Source organism: Hemiscyllium ocellatum, chromosome 32 (assembly GCF_020745735.1).
Source record: "Hemiscyllium ocellatum isolate sHemOce1 chromosome 32, sHemOce1.pat.X.cur, whole genome shotgun sequence".
Taxonomy (NCBI): domain Eukaryota; kingdom Metazoa; phylum Chordata; class Chondrichthyes; order Orectolobiformes; family Hemiscylliidae; genus Hemiscyllium; species Hemiscyllium ocellatum.
The window spans coordinates 4,453,257-4,475,943 of record NC_083432.1 but is presented as its reverse complement, the minus strand read 5'-3'; the positions used below and the strand labels follow the sequence as shown (position 1 = coordinate 4,475,943).

At 46.1% G+C, this 22,687-nt stretch overlaps 1 protein-coding gene across 1 annotated transcript in view; it reads left to right on the top strand.

Moving 5' to 3' along the window:
* The window catches only part of LOC132830915 (solute carrier family 15 member 2-like), a 231,892-nt gene that overhangs the window by 115,841 nt on the left and 93,364 nt on the right, over nucleotides 1-22,687 (top strand). The window lies entirely within an intron of this gene.

The window sequence follows — 22,687 nt, the reverse complement described above, 5'->3', positions numbered from 1 at the left end:
TTGGCATCAAGGTAGCCCACAAACCCACCAACACACTAAAACAGCAGCTAATGAACTTAGAAAACCCTATACAGTCAACAAGCAAAGCTAGTGGCATTTACAAAATACCATGCAAGAACTTTAACAAATACTACATTAGACAAACAAGCAGAAAACTAGCCACCAGGATACATGAACACCAACTAACCACAAAACGACATGACCCTCTCTCATTAGTATCCTCACATACAGATAAGGAAGGACACCACTTTGACTGGGACAACACATCCATCCTAGGACAAACCAAACAGAGACATGCACGAGAATTCCTAGAAGCATGGCATTCCAACCAGAACTCTATCAACAAATACATTGACTTGGATCCCATTTACCACCTCTGAGAAAAAGAACAGGAAATGACATCACCATAGGAAATGATGTCACCAAAGAAAATGACATCACCAACCCAGGCAAACTCAAACATATAAATAGAAAGTGGGCTATACCACCAGTGCTTCATCTGGAGGCTCACTGAAGATGTTACCTAGTATGGTGGCGAAACATCTGAAAATGAACCTTCCAGCTCAGCGATCAAACTTACATCCACACATAGACACACACACTCTCCCTCTTTCACACCCACACTCTCTTACCCCCTCACACATTATCTCTCACAAACTCTCTCTCTCGTCCCCCCACACATGCTCTCCCTCTCTCCCTCACACACACAATCCCTCTCATGCACACACTCTTTCTCTCCCCCCCCCCCCCCCCCCACACACACACAATCTCTCTCTCTCCCTCACTTACACACACACACACACACACACACACACAATCCCTCTCATGCACACACTCTGTCTCTCCCCCCCCCACCCACACACACATGCTCTCTCTCTGTCCCCCTCCCAGGCACACACTATCTCTGTCACCACCCCTCACACACCAATATATATACACACACAATCTCTCTCCCTCCCTCTCTCACACACTCTCTTCTCCCCTCACACTTTATCTCTCTCTCACTCACACACACACACTCTCCCTCTCCCCCCTCACATACACGCACTCACTCTCTTCCCCTTTGCATGCCTACACACAGACACACTCTCTCTCCCTCTCCTCATTTTTCACACTTTCCCTCACAAACACATACACATTCTCTGTCTGCCTCCCACACATGCACACACTTGCTCTCTCTCCTCACACACACATGCACACACTTGCTCTCTCTCCTCACACATACATGCACACACTTGCTCTCTCTCCTCACACATACATGCACACACTTGCTCTCTCTCCTCACACATACATGCACACACACTCTCTTCCTCTCATTGACATATGCACACCAGTCTCTCTGACGTGCGTGCGCCCGCACACACACACACACACACAATCTCTCTTTCTCGCCCTGAACACATACACACACACTCTCTCTCCCCGCTTACACACTCTCCCTCATACATACACACACACCGTCTCCCTCTCACACGCGCACTCCCCGTCCCACTCACACGTACTTGCTCTCTACCTGTTGTGCATGCACACACACACGTTTTCTCCTCTCCACACACTCACAGTTTCTCTCTCTCTCCCCTTTGCACACACACACTCTTTCTCTCTCCCTCTCTCTCACACACACACAATCTCTCTCTGCCCCCCTTGCACAAGCTCTCCATCAACCTTATGCAAACATACTCTCCCTCACACCTTCTCAACCTCACACATACACAGACATTCTCCCTCACACACACATACACACACTCTTTGCCTCCCCTCGCTCTCCCTTACACACAGACACATACATAGACACACACCCTCTGTCTCTCTCCCTTTCACAAACACACACTTTCTCTCCCTCCTTCACATACACTCTCTCTCTCCCTCCCTCACACTTGCTCTCTCTCTCTCTCCATCTCATACATATAACACACACTTTCTCCCCCTCAGACACACTCTCCCTCACACACACACACACACACACACACACACATTCGCTCTCTCTCCCTCACACACACACATGTGTTCTCCCCCTCAAACACACACACCCTCTCTTCCCTACACACAGACACTCTCTCTCCCCCCCCACACACACTCTTGTCTCCCCCCTTGCTCACATACACCCATAAGCTTTCTCTCTCACCCCCTCTCACACACTCTCTCTCGTCATCACACACTCACATACTCTCCCCCCACACACACTCTCTCCCCTCTCACACACATTCTCTCCCTCTCCCACTCTTGCACGCGCACACACTCTTCCCCTTTCCACGCTCTCTCCATCACACACAGCCCTGTATAAAGCTGTGAAGCTGTGGGGTGAAGTTGCACTTGCAGAATTATGTTTGCCGATACATTCTATTTTGTTCATAAAGCACACAATTTGTAGACAGTCAGTCAATGTGGCATTTTATCAACTCCCAGGTTGGAAATAAGAGACACAGACAGACTCCAAACAAGACCTCACACCTAACATACATTGTCTGACCGGAGGTGTCACCTCCTTTATATTGTTAACACCTTAAATTATCTCAGGGCAGTGACTTGAAAGAAATTCTGGGATTTGCATATTAATCAGTCGAAATCTCAACCTCCATTCCTACTGATTAAAAGTTTTAAGAGCCAACTTTTGTGCGTTCAATTCATTGAACCTGACTAAAGAGCAGTGCTCTGAAAGCTAGTGCTTCCAAATAAACCTTTTGGACTATCACCTGGTGTAGGGTGATTTGCATACGTTGTATGACCCTTTGATCTTTTCCCTATAAATTTGTGTCTAAGGTCCTCCTTTCTCACTAATGCCTGAAGAAGAGGCAGCGCTCCGAAAGCTAGAATTTTCAAATGAACCTGTTAGTGCTGTACAGTTTTTAACCTTGTCCAACCCAGTCCAACAATGGCACCTCCACATCATTGTTGAGAAAGATCAGTCATTTTGATTAACATGATTAGCCATATCCTGACATTCTGTGGAATGCAATTGGCTATTTTTGCCTGCATTTTGATCCCTGAGAGATTCAATCAGAATAGAGCTAGGTGTATATGTGATGGGCAGCGTGATTAACCAATGACTAACCAGAGAAAGCTGGATTTATAAGAGAGCAATTAGAGAGTGAGGAAGGTATATCCTCCTACCCTGCCTGGTACAAGAATGATAAAACAGTAGGAGATCTACTAAGGCTTTGGAGGCTATGGGTTGTTTGTTTTAAAAATGTGGATCAAATCCTGACTGAAATATTATCCCCAGGATGTCTCCATTGCAATAAATCTAGAGGGAACAGGAGATAATGTTAGATGACCTTCATTGAGGTAGCTTTACTCAAATGACTTTGTTTTCTTCTTGTTCATGGAGAGGAGAAACACTCTTCCAGATCCCTCCCCAGTCTTTGCTCCTGTCTCTCCCTACAAACACATCCTTTTAAAATAGGCATCTGCTCCTCTACTGTGGTCTCCTGTTGCCCAATTCCTGCCAACTGCCGCAGTCATTTTAGTCAGGGCATTGGTTTGTAAAAAGCTTGGATTTGTTAATATTGGGTGGAGTTCCTCTGGGTTTTATTGGCTCATTCCTGTCCAAGAGTTCGAATCTACCCCAGTTTTACAGTGTCACTGAAGGAAGAGGTGGTTGGGAGTGGGATTCTCCCTCCTTAAATGTCATGAAGCAATAAAGGTGGCCTTGCTTGCTTTTGAGTCTAATTGGGAATAATTAAAATCCCAATCCCAATCCCAATTCCACAAACTGTTGTTGTTTAGAAAGTTAAAAATCACATAACACCAGGTTATAGTCCAACAGGTTAGTTTGGAAGCACTAGCTTTCTGAGCGCTGCTCCTTCATCAGGTGGTTGTGGAGAATAAGATTGTATGACACACAGTTTATAGCAAAAGTTTACAGTGTGATTGTAACTGAACTTATATATTGAAAAAGACCTGGATTGTTTGTTAAGTCTCTCATCTTTTAGAATGACCGTGCTGGTTTCAGTTCTTTCATTTGTAAATCGCAAAACTTTTTTAAAAGTTACATTCTCAAGTGAACTACAACAATAGTGTCATGTCGGCCCAGATAATGTATTGAAGGTGTGAGGTGCCCTGTGTGAGACTGTCTGTGCCACAATGGTCATCCTCTTTATCCTCGATCACAACGTCTTTACCTGTGACAACCAGTTCTTCATCCAAACACACAGAACAGCTATAGGGACCAAATTTGCACCCCAATATGCCAACATTTTCATGCACAGGTTCGAACAAGACTTCTCTACATAGAATCTCCAACCAACACAATAACCAAGTATATTAGCAACATTTTCTTCCTCTGGACCCATGGTGAGGAATCACTGATAAAATTTACACAGTGATATTGACAAGTTTCATCCCACCATCAACCTCACCATGTACTACTCTCTATTATCTGTCTCATTCTTGGACACATGCATCTCCCTCAAGTTTGGACACCTCAGCACCGCACTCTACCACAATCCCACAGACAACCTCACAATGCTACACTTCTCCAGCTTCCACCCAAAACATCTGAAAACAGCCATTCCCTATGGACAAGCCCTATGCATACACCGGATCTACTCAGATGAGGAGGAACGTGATGGGCACCTGGAAGTACTCAGGGATGCCCTTACAAGAATGAGGTACGATGCCCAACTCATAGACTGCCAGTTCCGACGTGCCACAGCAAGGAACCGTAATGACCTCCTCAGGAGACAGACACGTGCTGCAACCGACAGGGCACCCTTCGTTGTTCAGTACTTCCCAGGGGCCGAAAAATTATGCCATGTTCTTTGTGATCTGCAACACATTATCAATGAGGATGAGCACCTCACCAAGACCTTCCCCACACCTTCACCACTTCCCTTTAAACAACGGCCAAACCTCAAACAGCTCATTGTTCGTAGCAAGCTGCCTAGCTTTCAGGACAACTCCATACAACCCTGTCATGGTAGACGCTGCAAGACATGTCAGAATGTGGACATAAATACCACCATTACGCGTGGGGACACCTCCCACCTTGTACGTGGCAGGTACTCATGTGACTCAGCCAACGTTGTCTATCTCACATGCTGCAGGCGAGGGTGCCCTGAGGCCTGGTACATTGGGGAAACTGAGTAGACGCTACGGCAATGGATGAATGGACACCGCAAAACAATCACCAGACAGGGATGTTCCCTCCCAGTTGGGGAATACTTCAGTGGTCAGGGACATTGGACCTCGGACCTTCGGGTGACCATCCTCCAAGACGGACGTCGGACAGGCAATAATGCAGAGTGGATGAGCAGAGTCAGATAGCCAAGTTCGGAATCCATGGGGATGACCTCAACCGGGACCTTGGGTTCATGTCGCACTACAGGTGACCCCTGTGCACTACACACACACACTCACACACACACACCCTTACAGTCACACGCATGCACATGTGAGACAGGTTTGCTGGAAGTGGGGAAATGAATGGGATGTGAGGTGCTAGGTAGGAACTCTCTTCTTGTCTCTGCTGACACACTCACGTAGACCCTCTCTCATACACTCACACATACACTCCCACACACACCCTCTCACAGACTTATATATCCCTTTACACTCACACACATACATACACTCTCTCACAGATACAAATAATCCACACTCTCTCCCCCCCCCCCCCACACACATACACACACATACACATATAAGTTTGTGGGGTGAATTTGTACTTGCAGAATTACATTTTACTTTGCTCAAAAACTGCATGAATCCATGTAAGATTCTGTAAATCTGTTTTTTGAAATTAGAATCAGTCTGACCATTGCGGCACAGACAGTCTCACACAGGGAGGCTTACACCTTCAATACATTATCAGGGCCGACATGACACCAGTTGTTGAAGTTCACTTGAGAAACCAACATGGTCATTCTAAAAGATGAGAGATTTAACAGCCAATCCAGGTCTTCTTCAATATATAATTTCAGTTACATCACACTGTAAACCTTTGCTATAAATTCTGTGTCTTATGACCTTATTCTCCACAACCACCTGATGAAGGAGCAGCGCTCCGAAAGCTAGTGCTTCCAAATAAACCTGTTGGACTATAATCTGGTGTTGTGTGATTTTTAACTTCCAGTCTAACACTGGCATCTCCAAATATTGTTACCATTGCTCAAGAGGTCACTTTAGTTAAACACCGTTACCATCCTAAGGATATTTATGGAACTGCAACAGGTGGTAGAAGCTTAATGTTCTCCCTTGAGACAGGTTTGTGGGAAATGGGGAAATGAATGGAATGTGAGGTACCAGGTAGGAACTCTCTTCTTGTCTCCGCTGTCATTAAGGCTGGTGTAGGAAGGTTCGTGGTTGATCTTCTTGCCCTGCCAACAACTGAGGCTCTTAAATAGGCAATTAATGCCCTTCCGAGGGCCCTATTCTTCTGCCAGTGTTATTCAGCCAGTGGTCGGCAGTGGAACCTGCCATTCAGAAGCCCGAGAAGGAAGACTGGGGACATGGGGTGAGCAGCTCGGTACATGATCGAGGGACCTGGCATCAGGAAGTGGAGGATTCATGTCCCTGTAACCTGCAGCCCTCCTCCTGCCCCCATTCCTGTGTGACTTGGGTGTCCTGGTGATCCTGGGCTTCATTACCACCAGCAGCCACTACCTCCCAGTGACACTGTGACCTCTGGCAGTTACTAGAGGTGGAGTTGCTTGCTCCATGGCAATGCCTAAGCCAGCCAATCAGCAGCCTCTTCTCCAACAGCATAAGGTGTTCTGGTCTTTTAGACATTGGAGTTCTTGTGTTTGTGCAAATGATGAGTAGCTGCAGCAACATGTCCATCTTTTCAGTCACATATAAGGAGGCAGTAACTCTCCAAACCATCCATCATAGGCTACCCCCTTCCTCTTTGCAATCAGGAGTTACAGCTATCCCCGGTGATATTTTCCTAGTTATTCTCTTTCCAGATGGATAGACCAAACGCCGAAGTTCCTGGGTGAGGAGGAACAAACGCATACGTCTTACAGTCCATCAGATGATTGTAATAAGGTCAATCTTCAAATGGTGTCTTTCTTACAGACTAAATATTGACTCTGATTCCCTTGTTTGATTTTCCACCACCATTCATGACTGGATGTGGCAGGACTGCAGAGCTTAGATCTGATCTGTTGGCTGTGGGATCACTTAGCTGTGTCTATCACTTGCTGCTTGTGCTGTTTCACATGCAAGTAGTCCTGTTTGGTGGCTTCACCGGGTTGACACCTCATCTTCAGCTACACCCGGTGCTGCTCCTGGCATACCCTCTTGCACTGAATCAGGGTTGATCCCCTGGCTTGATGGTAATGGTTGAGTGGGGGCCATGAGGTTGTAGATTGTTTTGGAGTACATTTCTATTGCTTCCAGTGATCCACAGTGCCTAATGGATGCCTAATGTTGAGTTGATAGACCTGTTCGAAGTCTGTCCTATATAGCATGGTGGTAACGCCACACAACACAATGGAGGTTATTATCAGTAGATTTCATCTCCGCAAGGACTGTGCAGTGGTCACTCTTATCAATATGGCCAGATGCATCTGCAGCCGGCAAATTGGTAAGGATGAGGTCAGGTATGTATTTCCATATTGTTGGTTCCCTCACCACCTGCCGCAGACCCAATCCAGCAGCTATGTCCTTTAAGATATGACCCTCCTGATGGTGGTTAGTGAAACTCCCCATCCAGATCATAGTCTGTACCCTTGCCATCCGCAGTGCTTCCTCGAATTGTTGTTCATCATGGAGGAGTGACCATTCATCAGCTGAGGGAGGATGGTCTGTGGTAATCAGCAGGAGATTTCCTTACCCATATTTAAGATTAGATTAGATTACTTACAGTGTGGAAACAGGCCCTTCGGCCCAACAAGTCCACACCGACCCGCCGAAGCGCAACCCACCCATACCCCTACATTTACCCCTTACCTAACACTACGGGCAATTCACCTGACCCGCACATCTTTGGACTGTGGGGGGAAACCGGAGCACCCGGAGGAAACCCACGCAGACACGGGGAGAACGTGCAAACTCCACACAGTCAGTCGACTGAGTTGGGAATTGAACCCGGGTCTCAGGCGCTGTGAGGCAGCAGTGCTAACCACTGTGCCACTGAGCCAGAGTCGGGAATTGAACCCGGGTCTCAGGCGCTGTGAGGCAGCAGTGCTAACCACGGTGCCACTGAGCCACCCACTAACCTGAAGCCATGAGATTATTGTGTAATCCTGAAACCTTTCATTATCTCACCCTGTTACATCTCTCTCCCTCTCTCTCTCTTTCTCTCTCTCTGTTTCTCTGACACTTTCCAGGTGAATATTCTTTGGATCCCACACAGGACCTTACTAGACAGCACTAAATCTACATCAGCTGTCTTGTTTCTGGTCTGTAGCAGCCTCACCCCTTCCCATCTTTGTAATAGCCTCCAGCTACACAAACCTTCATGATATCTGAGCTCATCTCATTCATGTTCCTTTAGCATCCCTCATTATTACTGCCACACCATTGCTGGCTCTGCCTTTAGCATTCCTCATAATTACTGCCTCACCATTGGGAGCTCTGCCTTTAGCATCCCTCATTATTACTGCCTCACCATTGCCGGCTCTGCCTTTAGCATTCCTCATTATTACTGCCTCACCATTGGGAGCTCTGCCTTTAGCATCCCTCATTATTACTGCCTCACCATTGGGAGCTCTGCCTTTAGCATCCCTCATTATTACTGCCTCACCATTGGGGACCCTGCCTTTAGCATCCCTCATTATTACTGCCTCACCATTGGGGGCCCTGCCTTTAGCATCCCTCACTATTACTGCCTCACCATTGGGGATCCTACCTTCAGCATCCCTCATTATTACTGCCTCACCATTGGGGGCTCTGCCTTTAGCATCCCTCATAATTACTGCCTCACCATTGGGGGCCCAACCATTAGCATCCCTCATTATTACTGCCTCACCATTGGGGGCTCTACCTTTAGCATCCCTCATTATTACTGCCTCACCATTGGGGGCTCTGCCTTTAGCATCCCTCACTATTACTGCCTCACCATTGGGGGCTCTGCCTTTAGCATTCCTCATTATTACTGCCTCACCATTGGGGGCTCTGCCTTTAGCATCCCTCACTAGTACTGCCTCACCACTGGGGGCTCTGCCTTTAGCATCCCTCATTATTACTGCTTCACCTTTGGGGGCTCTGCCTATAGAATCCCTCATTATTACTGCCACACCATTGGGGGATCTGCCTTTAGCATTCCCTCATTACTACTGCCTCACCATTGGGGGCTCTGCCTTTAGCATCCCTCATTATTACTGCCACACCATTGGGGGTTCTGCCGTTAGCATCCCTCATTACTCCTGTCTCACCATTGGGGGCTCTGCCTTCAGCATCCCTCGTTATTACTGCCTCACAATTGGGGGCTCTGCCTTCAGCAACCCTCATTATTACTGCCTCACAATTGGGGACTCTGCTTTTAGCATTCCTCATTATTACTGCCTCACCATTGGGGGCTCTGCCTTTAGCATCCCTCATTATTACTACCTCACCATTGGGGGCTCTGCCTTTAGCATCCCCCATTATTACTGCCTCACCATTGGGAGCTCTGCCTTTACCATCCCCCATTATTACTGCCACACCATTGGGAGCTCTGCCTTTAGCATCCCCCATTATTATTGCCTCACCATTGGGGGCTCTGCCTTTAGCATCCCCCATTATTACTGCCTCACCATTGGGGGCTCTGCCTTTAGCATCCCCCATTATTACTGCCACACCATTGGGGGCTCTGCCTCTAGCATCCCCCATTATTACTGCCTCACCATTGGGGGCTCTGCCTTTAGCATCCCCCATTATTACTGCCTCACCATTGGGGGCTCTGCCTCTAGCATCCCCCATTATTACTGCCTCACCATTGGGGGCTCTGCCTATAGCATCCCCCATTATTACTGCCACACCATTGGGGGCTCTGCCTCTAGCATCCCCCATTATTACTGCCTCACCATTGGGGGCTCTGCCTTTAGCATCCCCCATTATTATTGCCTCACCATTGGGGGCTCTGCCTTTAGCATCCCCCATTATTACTGCCTCACCATTGGGGGCTCTGCCTTTAGCATCCCCCATTATTACTGCCACACCATTGGGGGCTCTGCCTCTAGCATCCCCCATTATTACTGCCTCACCATTGGGGGCTCTGCCTTTAGCATCCCCCATTATTACTGCCTCACCATTGGGGGCTCTGCCTCTAGCATCCCTCCTTATTACTGCCTCACCATTGAGGGCCCTGCCTTTAGCATCCCTCATTATTACTGCCTCACCATTGGGGGCTCTGCCTTTAGCATCCCTCCTTATTACTGCCTCACCATTGGGGGCCCTGCCTCTAGCATCCCTCCTTATTACTGCCTCACCATTGGGGGCTCTGCCTCTAGCATCCCTCCTTATTACTGCCTCACCATTGAGGGCCCTGCCTTTAGCATCCCTCATTATTACTGCCTCACCATTGGGGGCTCTGCCTTTAGCATCCCTCATTATTACTGCCTCACCATTGGGGGCCCTGCCTTTTGCATCCCTCATTATTACTGCCTCACGATTGGGAGCTCTGCCTTTAGCATCCCTCATTATTACTGCCTCACCATTGGGGACCCTGCCTTTAGCATCCCTCATTATTACTGCCTCACCACTGGGGATCCTACCTTTAGCATCCCTCATTATTACTGCCTCACCATTGAGGGCTCTGCCTTTAGCATCCCTCATTATTACTGCCTCACCATTGGGGACCCTGCCTTTAGCATCCCTCATTATTACTGCCTCACCACTGGGGATCCTACCTTTAGCATCCCTCATTTTTACTGCCTCACCATTGAGGGCTCTGCCTTTAGCATCCCTCACTATTACTGCCACACCATTGGGGACCCTGCCTTTAGCATTCCTCATTATTACTGCCTCACCATTGGGGGCCCTGCCTTTAGCATCCCTCACTATTACTGCCTCACCATTGGGGATCCTACCTTCAGCATCCCTCATTATTACTGCCTCACCATTGGGGGCTCTGCCTTTAGCATCCCTCATAATTACTGCCTCACCATTGGGGGCCCAACCTTTAGCATCCCTCATTATTTCTGCCTCACCATTGGGGGCTCTGCCTTTAGCATCCCTCATTATTACTGCCTCACCATTGGGGGCCCAACCATTAGCATCCCTCACTAGTACAGCCTCACTACTGGGGGCTCTGCCTTTAGAATCTCTCATTATTACTGCCTCACCACCGGGGGCTCTGCCTTTAGCATTCCTCATTATTACTGCCTCACTATTGGGAGCTCTGCCTTTAGCATCCCTCCTTATTACTGCCTCACCATTGAGGGCCCTGCCTTTAGCATTCCTCATTATTACTGCCTCACCATTGGGTGCTCTGCCTTTAGCATCCCTCATTATTACTGCTTCACCTTTGGGGGCTCTGCCTATAGAATCCCTCATTATTACTGCCACACCATTGGGGGATCTGCCTTTAGCATTCCCTCATTACTACTGCCTCACCATTGGGGGCTCTGCCTCTAGCATCCCCAATTATTACTGCCTCACCATTGGGGACTCTGCCTTTAGTATCCCTCATTATTACTGCCACACCATTGGGGGTTCTGCCGTTAGCATCCCTCATTACTCCTGTCTCACCATTGGGGGCTCTGCCTTCAGCATCCCTCATTATTACTGCCTCACCATTGGGGAGCCTGCCTTCAGCCTTCCTCATTATTACTGCGTCACCATTGGGGGATCTGCCTTTCGCATCCCTCATTATTACTGCCTCACCATTGGGGGCTCTGCTTTAGCATCCCTCATTAGTACTTCCTCACCATTGGGGGATCTGCCTTTCGCATCCCTCATTATTACTGCCTCACCACTGGGGGCTCTGCTTTAGCATCCCTCATTATTACTGCCTCACCACTGGGGACTCTGCCTTGAGCTACATTGCCTAAGTTTTGGAATTGCCTTCGTAAACATCTCTGCCTCCCCACCTCACTTTCTCTCTCTTTCATTCTTATTTTCAAAATGCTGCTTAAACCTATATCTTTAGTTAAGCCTTTGGTTAATTGCCTGACATCTCCTTCTGTGACTTAGTGCTAAATTTTGATTTTTACCTTTTGATCCAAATGGAAGGTTGCCAAGAACTGGGAAATAAATTCCCCTTCAGAAAGAAGGACCACTGCTACTGAAACCAAAAAACACGCCACAGCTTTTAGGAATCTTTGCTGATCAGATTAAAGTGTCGTTGTCAGTGTTGATGCTGGACTCCAGATCTCTAACACAAGTAAACACTGAGTGCTTCCTCTCCCTGACATCCTGCTGTGGGTGGAGATACGGGTGAGGGGTAGACAGTCTGACTGAGTGATCCCACTCCCTGACATCCTGCTGTGGGTGGAGATACGGGTGAGGGGTAGACAGTCTGACTGAGTGATCCCACTCCCTGACATCCTGCTGTGGGTGAAGATACGGGTGAGGGGTAGGCAGTCTGACTGAGTGATCCCACTCCCTGGCATCCTGCTGGTGAGGGATAGACAGTCTGACTGAGTGATTCCACTCCCTGCTCGTGATCTGGAGCTGTTGGTGGCTGCCTTGAACAATGTGGAGACTCCTGATATTTTGTCTCCTCATCACACCATGTGACAAAAGATCAGGAGTGCGAGATTGAAGAGCAGCTGGAAACTGAGGAGCAGCCCTCTCATGTTGTGGAACCGAGCCTGTCACCTCATACAAACTCTGCAGATGTGAAACACAAACCCTTCCGGGCTGTGGACATTACAGATGGCCTTGAGATCCATGAACACTCCTCAGAAGGAACCCGGGCTATTTTACTCTGTTAAACAAACTCAAGTGATTGTTCTTGTTGAGTTGGGTTACCACCTGAGGATGTAATTCAATGTTCAGAGCAGTAGAGGGCAGTCAGAGCCTGTGATAAAACCCACTTTTGCTATCTCCAGACAATTCGAGATAGATCTCTGTGATTTTTGTTGCTCTCACCTTCCTTGCTTGAGTGCCACCCACCATCATTTAAGTGGACGTTGACTCTTATTGGTGGACAGTGTGTTTGGAAGGAGGGGAATGGGGTCCCTTGGAAGGATATGGGAGATGGTAATATCAGTCCAAGGTCCTGCTCCAGATTAATATCCAGTGACAGTTGGTCATGACGCTGGCACACACAGTGAGGAGAATGGGTGAGGATGGGAGCTAGCTGGTTTATGAGCCCCCAGTGTTAAACAGCCCACCTGTACTGAGGCAGTAAGAGTGAGGGGCAAGGACACTGCAAGTCAGCTGAGTGTGGGAGGAGAGCAGAGTAATTTTATAAATGGACTGCATTCCGTCAGTGAGTTACTGAGTTACACCGTCACTGAGGCAGGTCACCTAGGGCTGATTTTCCTCATACCCCACTGCCAACCTTTGGGGGCTTTCCCACCATCCATGTGATGACACAGTGCTCTGTTTGCAGCTTGTTCTTGCTGAGGGAGGAAGGCCAGGAATACTACACTATTACCACAGCAGCCTTTATTAGAAAAAAGGTCAGCAAGTCTGCTACAATTGTCCAGACCTTGTTGAGGTCACAGCAGAAGTATAGCTTTTGTTCTCCTTCCTGAAGGAACATCAGGAGTCGGAACAGTCACTACCATTAAGGCTCACCTTCTACCTTCACATTCCCATCCACCTGACTTGTCCTTTGACTCACTAAGAGGCCAAATAGCAGTCAATCAAAGCTTTAAATATACTCAGTAAGGCAGCTTCCACAACTCAGTTGAACTTTTTCCTTATCTTACTCCTAAATTATGGAGACTACATGAGCCCTGCCCCTCCTGGCCAACGTAAATACCCTCTCAGTGGCTCCCCTGTCAGATCTCTTCAGAATCTCAGACACTTCAGTGAGATTATCCCTCATTCAAAACTCCACAGATTATACGTCCAATTCACTCAGCTCTCATCATACACCGGCCCCCTCATAGAGTCATACACCACACAAACAGACCCTTCGGTCCAACTCACCTGTGCTGACCAAGTTTCCCAAAATAAGCTAGTCCCATTTGCCTACATTCGGCCCGTATCCTTCTGAACATTTCCAGTTTATGTAGCTGTCCAAATGTCTATTAAATATTGCAGCTGTACCTGCATCTATCACTTCCTCTGGCAGTTCATTCCACACACACTGTGTAAAAATAGTTATCCCTCATGTCCTTTTTAAATCTTTCTCTTTTCATCCTAAAAATATGCCCCTTAGTCTTGAACTCACTCACCCTGAGGAAAAGACCTTGTCTATTCACCTGATCTATACCCATGCTGATTTTATAACCCTCTATAAGGTCATCCTTCAACCTCCTATGCTCCAAGGAAAAATGTCCCAGTATATCCAGTCTCTTGTTATAATTCACATGTTCCATACCCGGCAACATCCTGGTAAATCTTTTCTGAACTCTCTCCAATTAAATAATATCCTTCTGATAGTAGGGTGACCAGAACTATACACTGTCACTCCAAAAGTGACCTCACTAACGTCCCGTATAACCTCAACATATTATCCCAAGTCCGATACCCTCCAGTCTAAGCAATGAAGGCAAGCATGTTTAACGCCTTCTTAACCAACTGGTCTACCTGTCCCAGGGATTAATATCACTTCCAGTGTAAGTAAAACATTCCTTAAACATGGAATCCTTCAGGTATGGTCTCACCAACCCCTTTTTCAACTAGAGCACGACTTCCTCATTCTTGTGCTCCATTCCCTCAGTAAAGGCCAATGGGCCATTTGTCTTCCTAAGTGTTTTCTAAAACCAGGAGGAAGTGAGGACTGCAGAAGGTGGAGAGTCAGAGTTTAAAGGTGTGGCACTGGAAAAGCACAACGGGTTGGGCAGCATCCGAGGACCAGGAGAATCAATGTTTCGGGCATAATCCCTTCATCAGGAATGTGGGGTAGAAGAGGGATAAGAGATAAATAAGAGGGTGAGAGTGGGGCTGGGGAGATATAGCTAGGAAGGTGATAGGTAGATGCAGGAGGGGTAATTGTGATAGGTCAGTGGGGAGGGTGGAGTGGATAAGTGGGAAGAAGATGGACATGTAGGACAGGTCAAGAGTTGGAGTTGGAGGGTCGGATCTGGGATGAGGTGGGGGAGGGGTGATTTGGAAACTGGTGAAGTTGATGTTGATTCCGTGCGGTTGGAGGGTCCCTAGATGAGATGTTCTTCCTCTAGTTGTTGGGTGGCTTAAGTTTAGCAGTGGAGGAGTCCCAGGACTTGCATGTCCTTGGGGGAGTAGGAGGGGGAGTTGAAGTGGTTGGCCACAGGGCGAAGGGATTGGTTGGTGCATGTGGACTCTGCAAGTCTATTTTATGTGTTCTTTGTACAAGTACAAACAACTGTCCATGAGCAGCAACATTTAGAAGGTTAATGACATTCAAAATTCCTAGCAGCAAAGTGGATAACCTTACGTTCCCCTACATTGTTTTCCATTGCCCAATCACTTAACCTGTCTATATTCTGGCACCTTCCTTCCAACCTATCTGCTCCACACTCATCTCTGACCTATCACCTTCACCCTCGCCTTCATCGACCTATCACACTCCAGCTACCTTCCCTCCCCCCTCACTGCATTTACCTTTAGTGCCCCTGACCCACAATCCACATTCCTGATGTGGCTCTTGCCCGAATCGTCGACTCTCTTGTTCCTTGGATGCTGCCTGACCTGCTGTGCATTTCCAGTAACACACTCTTGATAGCATAGAAAAAGAGCCCATTGTGTCCTCACTGTCAAAAACAACCATGTAACAATGTGAATGATTGTAAATAGCTGAGGCCTCTGCTTTGATGGTCATGACACTCTACCTATAACATCCAGCGAACTTGAAAATGCCATTTATCTGTCCTTTATCAGTTCTCCATGTTAATATGATGGAAGAATTCGGCTGTACAAGAGACAGAATTGTCCAATAGTTGGACATTTTGAAACTGAGTGCTGCCCTCTGCAGTTGAGGGTGCAGTGAAAACTGGGTTAATGATTTCTCCTTAAAAAAGAAAATGAGTGTTTGCGTTTCGACTCAACTTGCTCCAGAGTTACACGTCCAATTCAGCTCATGGATATCATGTTGGAAAGATGCACTATTGAGCACTGTTTTGGTGGACAGACCCTGCAGGAAAATTTACAAAATCTGGTCTGAGCATGTGGGTCTAGCTACTCTTGGTCCACCCAGTCCTAACTTTGGGAACGCAATTGTGGGCGCCTGAGACCCGGGTTCAATTCCCGACTCAGGTGACTGTCTGTGTGGAGTTTGCACGTTCTCCCCGTGTCTGCGTGGGTTTCCTCCGGGTGCTCCGGTTTCCTCCCACAGTCCAAAGATGTGCGGGTCAGGTGAATTGGCCATGCTAAGTTGCCCGTAGTGTTAGGTAAGGGGAAAATGTAGGGGTATGGGTCGGTTGCGCTTCGGCGGGTCGGTGTGGACTTGTTGGGTCGAAGGGCCTGTTTCCACACTGTAGGTTATCTGATCTAATCTAATTTTGGATCAGTTCATGGTCAAAGACTCATGGAAGTCTTGGCAAGTAACTGAAGTCAATAGCAGTGTCTATTGATCGGTGCACTGAGTATAAGAGTTGGGAGGTCATATTGCGGCTATACAGGACATTGGTTAGGCCACTTTTGGAATATTCAAGTCTGGGCTCCCTCCTATAGGAAGGATGTTGTGAAACTTGAAAGGGTTCGGAAAAGGTTTACAAGGATGTTGCTGGTGTTGAAAGGTTTGAGCTATAGGGAGAGGCTGAACAGGCTGGGGCTGTTTTCCCAGGAGCATCGGAGGCTGAGGGATGACCTTGTAGTGGTTTACAAAGTCGTGGGGAGCATGGATAGGGTAAATAGACAGAGGCTTTTCCTTGGGGTGGGCTGAGTTCAGAACTAGAGGGCATAGGTTTAGGGTGAGAGGGGAAAGATTTAAAAGGGACTTAAAAGGCAACTTTTCAATGCAGAGGGTGATGCATATAGGGAATGAGCTGCCAAAGGAAGTGATGGAAGCTGGTACAATTATAACATTTTAAAGGCATCTGGATTGGTATATGAATAGGAAGGATTTAGAAGGACATGGGCCAAATGTTGGCAAATGGAACTAGATTAATTTAGGATATCTGATCCATATGGATGAGTTGGACTGAAGTGTCTATTTCTGTGCTGTACTCTATGACCTGGCCAACAGAGTGCTGAGAAACCAGAACGTGACTTTGGTCTCCCACCATTCTATGAGCTACCTACTTTGTGCATCCATTGGGCAAAGCAGACATTGGGGGACAATTAACAATCCTTAACCAATTTGGCTGGACTTTGGGGGAGCCACTTTGGAGAGATCTGAATCCATTGAGCTGACCTTGTAAAACCCACAGGGAATGAAGTTGCATTTTGCTGGTAAACAGGTTGCCTTGCCAGATTTCATCGATTACCTGATCTGATACCTGGAAACATCTAAGCTCAACCCATTTCTGATTCCAGTGGTGCCTGTTTTTTTGACATTGTATATAATATAATATACCCAACTTCCTAAGACTGTATCTTGTGTTTTAACTGAATGTGAATTATTTATAAATGCTACATTTACTGGTTCTCTTTTATCTGCCTACCTTGTAACATCTTCAAGGTGCTGAAAACTTTTGTCAAACCTGTTTGACTCTGTCTGATCATACTATGATGACCCATGTTCACTACTGAGGTTTTCTTAACAGTAGATTCCTGTGACCATTCTAGAATGTATGGATTCAGCAGCTACCTCTTTTAGAACTCTAAGATCCTGGCTTCTTTTGTATCCTTTCAACACTCAGTTACTTGTCATTGTGGTGAAGGCAGGACCTTCATGGTAACTTCGGTTAATGTGGGAATTGACCCATGCTGTTGGCATCACTTCACTTTGCCAATCAACTGACCAGCCAACTCAGGTTAAACCCATCACCAGATATCTCTCTCTCAAGTGAGAGAGCAGCCCTCTGGGGCTATGCAAATACTGCTATTGTAGTTCTGTCATGCACTGTTTGAAATCCACCTGAACAGGTAGGCAGGTCTCATTTTAATGTCCTATCTGGAATATACACACCACCCTTTGATGGGCGGCACGGTGGCACAGTGGTTAGCACTGCTGCCTCACAGCGCCTGAGACCCGGGTTCAATTCCCGACTCAGGCGACTGACTGTGTGGAGTTTGCACGTTCTCCCCGTGTCAGCGTGGGTTTCCTCCGGGTACTCCGGTTTCCTCCCACAGTCCAAAGATGTGCGGGTCAGGTGAATTGGCCATGCTAAATTGCCCGTAGTGTTAGGTAAGGGGTAAATGTAGGGGTATGGGTGGGTTTCGCTTCGGCGGGTCGGTGTGGACTTGTTGGGCCGAAGGGCCTGTTTCCACACTGTAAATCTAAATCTAAATCTAAAAAAAAAATAACTCCCCTGGCAGTGCCGCACACTCTCAGCGCAACACTGGTGTGTCAGCAGAGATTTTGTGTTCAAATATCTACAGACAGCCTTGAGCCTTTAATTAATTTTATTGCAATAAAATGTGAAGTGAGACTGGTGATGCCACAACACTGTATTCTGACATGGTAATATAATGACTTTCCAAAACTCACTAGATTCTAGAATGGTTCTGGTGGAGTCTACTATTAAACAAGTCTCAGTTACGCACTTGGAAAGTATAGTATTATTAGACAGAGTCAAAATGATTTTACAGAAGGGAAATTGTGCTTCATACATTCTTCAGAATTTCCAAAATAGTATTTTGTAAAGTGCCAGATAAAAAGTGAATAGACTTGAACAATGAGGGGATGAATGACCAGATTTTTTTATTAATGATGCTGGTTAAGGATAAATATTGTCAAACTACTCAGGAAACTCTGCTGCTCTTCTTCAAATAGTGCACTAGGATATTTTACAACCATCCAAAGGGGTAATGTGGGCCTTGTTTAAATAGCTCATAAGAATGACAACACCTCACACACTGCAGCACTCTCAGTTCCACACTGGAGTGTGAGCGGAGATTATATACCCAAGTCTCTGGTGTGTAATTTGAACCGACAATTCTCTGAAGGACAGGAGAGAGTCTGAGACATGGCTGACACTACCCTTGTATACTGTGGACATGATTTATATTATAGAGCTGTGCTGTGAAGGCACCAACCAATCCTGGGAGGGCTGAAACCACAGCCCCCTCCAGGAATAAAGGTTATTGATTCAGTCTCTTTATTCTGGCCAACATAGCCCAGCAAGATGATCTCAGTAATAGTAGCACTGACAATAGCTCCACAGTCAGAACACTACTATCACAAGCAGAAGTCTACAAATCATTATCTCACTTGCCAAGACAGTTAGTGTGGCATCACCAGTCTCAGCTTACAGACTGAATGCAATAAAATGATTCAAAGATTCTAGGTTGAAGTCTCTCTGAAAAATTTGAATATGACATTTGAGATTACGCACTAATTCATATGGAGGGATTGCCACACCATCAAGACAGTGGTATTTTCGATAGGACGCCTGTTGAGCTTCTATCCCCATATTGTGATAGATTTGAAGCAGACCTCCACAACTACAAGTAATCAGTTATAGAAATGATACTGAAGAAAGCAACAGGACTGATTGAGGAGTGACAGGGTTTGCATTATGAGGAGCAATTATGTAAATTAGACACCTTCTGACAGGAAAGGGCAAGGGTGAGAGGTGATACAGCTGCTGTTTCTAAGATTCTGAAATCCTGCATATTGCAGACCATGGCAAACAATTTCACCTTTTCAGGAACAGTGTGTGATGATGCTCTCACTTTAAAAGGGTTATTTTCTCCTTTTTTTTACAAGAGAGGTGGTAAAGGCAGAGGTGCCAAGGAGTCTAGTGAGTAACAGCTAAACAGTGGAAGGAGAGTGGCCAATTCTTCTAGTTCACGTTTTTCTAGCTTGTTTTTAACTGTAGTAGTCACAAGATGTGAGAGTCCAGGGGAGATGCGAGCTTCAGTAAAGGATTCCTCTGACTCTCTCTGAAATCTCTCTCTGGATGTTGTTCCCTCCTGCCTGTAAAAATCGGTGTTTGAATTTACCTTTTTCACTTAGGGGTGTGTTTATAGGATCTTACTGGATTGGACCAGTTAATTAGTGATAGTTATTGTATCGGGTAGTAACAACAATGACAGCAGATGCTGGAAACCAGATTCTGGATTAGTGGTGCTGGAAGAGCACAGCAGTTCAGGCAGCATCCGAGGAGCAGTACAATCAATGTTTCGGGCAAAAGCCCTTCATCAGGATAGTTACTGTATCAGGTTGGTTAAGTTTTCTGACAGTTAAATTATTCTAAATTCCAACTTCTTTTGTTCGTGTTTCAACTGTAATGTTTAAATAAATTGTGTTTTACTTTAATCTGAGTGGTTTGACCCATTGCATCACACCTGGAAATGTTAGGGTCTGGGCTACCTTCTTAAAATATCTTGAGGGGATGTGGCCTGGTCCATAACAAGTGGAAACAAAACAAATGGCCTAAACTTGAAGGGATTCAGGGGATTTCATAACAAATCTGTTAATATATTTATTGAGTAAGTGACCGCTCTGCAGGATGGGTTGCCCAAGGAGATGAAGGCAGCAATTGGTATCAACTGCAGAGCACAAAGGTGTCTTTTAGGAAGACCGTGCTGGGATATGTGAGTGATTTAAAATGTGACATATGGTAAATGTAAAATACTTAAGAACATATATATATAAAATAATTAAATAAAACATTAAAGCGTAGTATAGGCCCTTTGGCCCTCGATATTGTGCCAACCTATGGAACCAATCTGAAGCCCAACTACTCTACATTATCCCATTCTCACCCACATGCCTATAAAATGACGATTTAAATGTCCTTAACGTTGGAGTCTACTACTATTACAGGCAGTGTGTTCCACATCCTGACTACTATCTGAGTAAAGAAATTACCTCTGACATCTGTCCTGTATCTTTCACTCATCAGTTTAAAGCTATGTCCCCTCAGGCTAGCTGTCACCATCTGAGGAAAAAGGCTCTCACTGTCCACCCTATCTAACCCTCTGATTATCTTATATGTCTCAGTCAAGTCACCTCTCAACCTTCTTCTCTCTGACAAAAACAGCCTCAAGTCCCTCAGCCTTTCCTCTTAAGACTTCCCTCCATACCAGGCAACATCCTGGTAAATCTCCTCTGAACCCTTTCCAAAGCTTCCACATCCTCCTATAATGCTGCAACCAGAACTGGACTCAATTCTCCAAGTGCGGCCATACCAGAGTTTTGTACAGCTTCAGGATGACCTCTTAGTTCCAAAACTCAATCTCTACCAATAAAAACTAACACATTGTATGCCTTCTTATAACCCCTATCAACCTGGGTGGCAGCTTGAGAGGAACAGATGGGTTTGAACGTTACAAGCCCCTCCCAGCACTGAGTTTATACTCCCCTCATGTCTGGCCCTGTTGTAGATTCATTGCTAGAGATTGATTGTTTGCAATAGTCAATAAACTATTAGCATGGAACAAAATGAATTGCATGGATTTTGGACACCTGTCATATAGCAATTCCTATATTCAGCTGTCCAAAAGCCCTGGTAGACCCAGAACTCTGTGGGTACTTAGGAGTACTTTGCGCATTTCTAGGCAACACAGCTTAGAAAGGATCTGTTGGCCAATGAGAGAGTATAGTATAGATTTATCTGAAAAACACCTGGACTCAAGGGAGTAATTCTAAAGTGACATTACACAGCAGGTGAACATATGAGTTAGGAGCTGGTGTAGGCCACTCAGTGCCTTAAACCTTGACCACCATTCATTAAGATTTTAGCTGATCAGATAACACCACATTCCCAACTGAAAGCTGGGGTTGTACTCCTAGAAATTGGAAAGTTAAAGGGTTGTGTTATTGAAGTTTACAAACTATTAAGGAGAACAGCTAGGATGGAGCAAGAGACAACAAGAGAAAGAGAGATACATCCTATGCTACCAGGAGCATGGAGGAGCGAAATTAAGAAACAATTCTACAGGCAAAAGGCAGACCAAGTTTGGAACTCTCTTCTGCAAATGTGCATGAATGCTTGACCCAACTGCAAGTGGGAAATCTTCTCAGAGATTTTTGTTAATCAAAGGTAAAATTGTACAATGGAGGGGTATATGGGGTTAGGTTGAAGGTCAGCCTCATTGAAGGGCAGATCAGACTGAGGTGAGTTAAACACCTTACTCCTGTTCCTTTCTTCCACAGTTTGATTAACCTTTGGGCAAAATGTTTCATATTCCTAATTTTAATTTGGTTGTTACACATGAAAATTCCTAACTGATCCTTGAAATTTCGAGAGGCCATTTTGGGAATGACAATTAAAACAAAACTTTGGATTTTCAAATCCGGCGTTGTCCTAATTACACAATGTTCTTTTTTAGTCAGAGAGTCATAGTGATGTACAGCACGGAAACAGACCCTTCGGTCCAACTCATTCTTGCCGACCAGATATCCCAAACCAATCTAGTCCCACCTGCCAGCACCCGGCCCATATCCCTCTACACCCTTCCAATTCATATACCCATCCTGATGCCTTTTAAATGTTGCAATTGTACCAGCCTCCACCACATCCTCAGGCACCTTAATGTTTTTCTAAACATTGATCATTTTGTGAGGTTATTTGTTCATTCGCTAGTAAATCTCAAGGCCATTAAGGAATCTGCACAAACATCATAATCTCTTGTTGACCTGAAATCTACTTGTGCTTTATGTGTCTTG